The sequence below is a fragment of the Medicago sativa genome, chromosome 5 (assembly GCF_051527215.1).
Source record: "Medicago sativa cultivar Bolivia chromosome 5, Bolivia_mono, whole genome shotgun sequence".
Taxonomy (NCBI): Eukaryota; Viridiplantae; Streptophyta; class Magnoliopsida; order Fabales; family Fabaceae; genus Medicago; species Medicago sativa.
This window is the reverse complement of record NC_140753.1, coordinates 33,305,525-33,307,618: the sequence shown is the minus strand read 5'-3', so window position 1 is coordinate 33,307,618 and position 2,094 is coordinate 33,305,525. Positions and strand designations below refer to the sequence as shown.

At 31.9% G+C, this 2,094-nt stretch overlaps 1 long non-coding RNA gene across 1 annotated transcript; it reads left to right on the top strand.

The window, feature by feature from the left end:
- The first annotated feature begins 1,078 nt into the window (after positions 1-1,078).
- LOC146921911 (uncharacterized) lies at positions 1,079-1,821 on the top strand. Its single transcript, XR_015010809.1, has 2 exons — positions 1,079-1,510; positions 1,625-1,821. It is a non-coding gene; the product is annotated as an uncharacterized LOC146921911 (long non-coding RNA).
- The last annotated feature ends 273 nt before the right edge of the window (positions 1,822-2,094 follow it).

Here is a 2,094-nt window from a genome sequence, read left to right as displayed (position 1 = left end):
CTGATACCATATTATCAAAGAGAGAAAATGTGAATGAATCTCTTGTTTCATTGATTGTAACTGAATCATTACAAGAGTATTTATACAAGAAATGAGTTCTATGCTAAGAATTGTATGCTAGCAACTAGAGGAACACCACTCTAATAGATAACTTGCAGCGCAAGTTATCTCTAATAACAGAGATGAAGTGTAAACTGTAATACAACACTAACATGTGTCATACATTGGGCACCCCTTCAATCCCGAGGCTTGATGTCTACATAGTTTGAAATTAATGAGCCAATTTATTCATTTTTTCAGTTTGATGAAGGGCCTCAATTTCTATTTGTGAAGAAGTACAAGACACACACATCTTGGTGAGGTGTAAATTTCACATTTTGAAAACTGGATGCATTTGATGTTTATTTAAAGTTGAATGAAATTTAACACTGTAACTTAATATGTCCTGCATTTGTTTTGGATATTTTACTGAGATTTTTGTTCAATAATATGCTTTTAACTTGTTCTTTTTTTTGGCTTCACTTGAATGGTTTTGTTTTTTGCTGAATCTATCATTGTGTATTGAGTTAATGTTAATTATATGTGAACATGATTAGAGAATTGCTACAGAATTCCAATAAGTGGATACTTGCCAGAGTCAAGGCAGTAAGAAATTTGCTTAATTTCATAGGTTCAAAATTTGTTTGATTGATCCTCTTTTCTTTGTTTATGTGCTGGAACACTATAAAACTGAAGCACTGAACGAACATAGTGTTTTTGGTTTATACCTACATTGATGTGTGCTTAGAAGATTTTTGGCTTATCCTTTACTTTGAATATTCATTTAGAAAGGCTATAATAATGAATATATTGCAGGTGTGACTTATAACTAACTACTAGAGAAGGCTCATAAAAAGTGATTTTTGCTACCATCTCTTTAGATAAATGGTTGCTTCTATGATGTCATGATGCACAAGTTTTGGTTAATGCTAAACTTTGTAAATTTTACCAATCCTTACACTACAAAAAAACAGAAGATTTCTGGCGGTTTTATTATGGTGGTTGTTTGCTTCAGTTTAATTTTCTGTTTGCTTAGTACTCCCTCATCTCATGTAATGATTCACTTCATATTTGTCATTAAATGATTAGTTGGAATGATAAATAGGAATGTTTGCATTAGTATGCTTTTTTGTGATATGCTTTTATAAGGTAGTTAAATATGCTTGACATATCTAGGTACTCTGATTTCTTGTCTTATCTCTTGAATCTTGTAAGTGGTATATTTTTTCTTTTACTAAAAGTCATCCTTGTTTCTTAACCTTAAAAGTTTTAGGAGCGTATAAGTCTTTATGAGCAATGTCATGTACTGATGGCAGTTCCTGTTCTGGTTTAGTAGTTGGTGTTTTTCTGTTCTTCATATAGTTTTGTTTTTCAGTTATGTATTACAATATATGTAGTTTTGTTTCAGTACTTTGGGAGAGTTACTGATAGAAAGACAAGTGATCAATGGGGGATTGTTTTTGAAACTCAGGTTCCTCTTTTGCTTCCTCTTTTAATGCTTTTTTTTATCAAGTTCTATTGTTTTGTGACTTAGCATTATGTGAACCGTATTTGATCTACGTGTAGGTGTTTGTGCATGTATCAGAGAAGTTCAAGAACAACATAACTTTAAGGAGATAAGGAGGACCATACATATGTAGAAGAGATCAGAGATAAACTCTACAACATAATTGAAGAGCTTAAGTTTAGTTTATAAACATTCATGGTTGTTGGACTATGTTACGCATTGTAATATTACAATTTATGTACAAAAATTATTTATATTAGTATTAATAATTGCTATTAAGGTGTGTCATTCAGATATTTTTTTGTTAAAAAAGTGACTATTACGGCGGTCCAAACTGCCATTATGTGCAGGATTTTTTTCCTTAAAAAATGGGCATTACGGCAGTTGAAAATGCCACTATGTTCAAAAAAAAATTGCTGAAAAAGTGTATATTGTGGCAGTTAAAACCGCCGGTTTAACCAAACGCGTATTACGGAAGTTAGCATGGCGGTCCTTCTTAAACCGCCGCTTTAAACTTTGTGGCAGACAAAATTTCGGCAGTTTTGAAA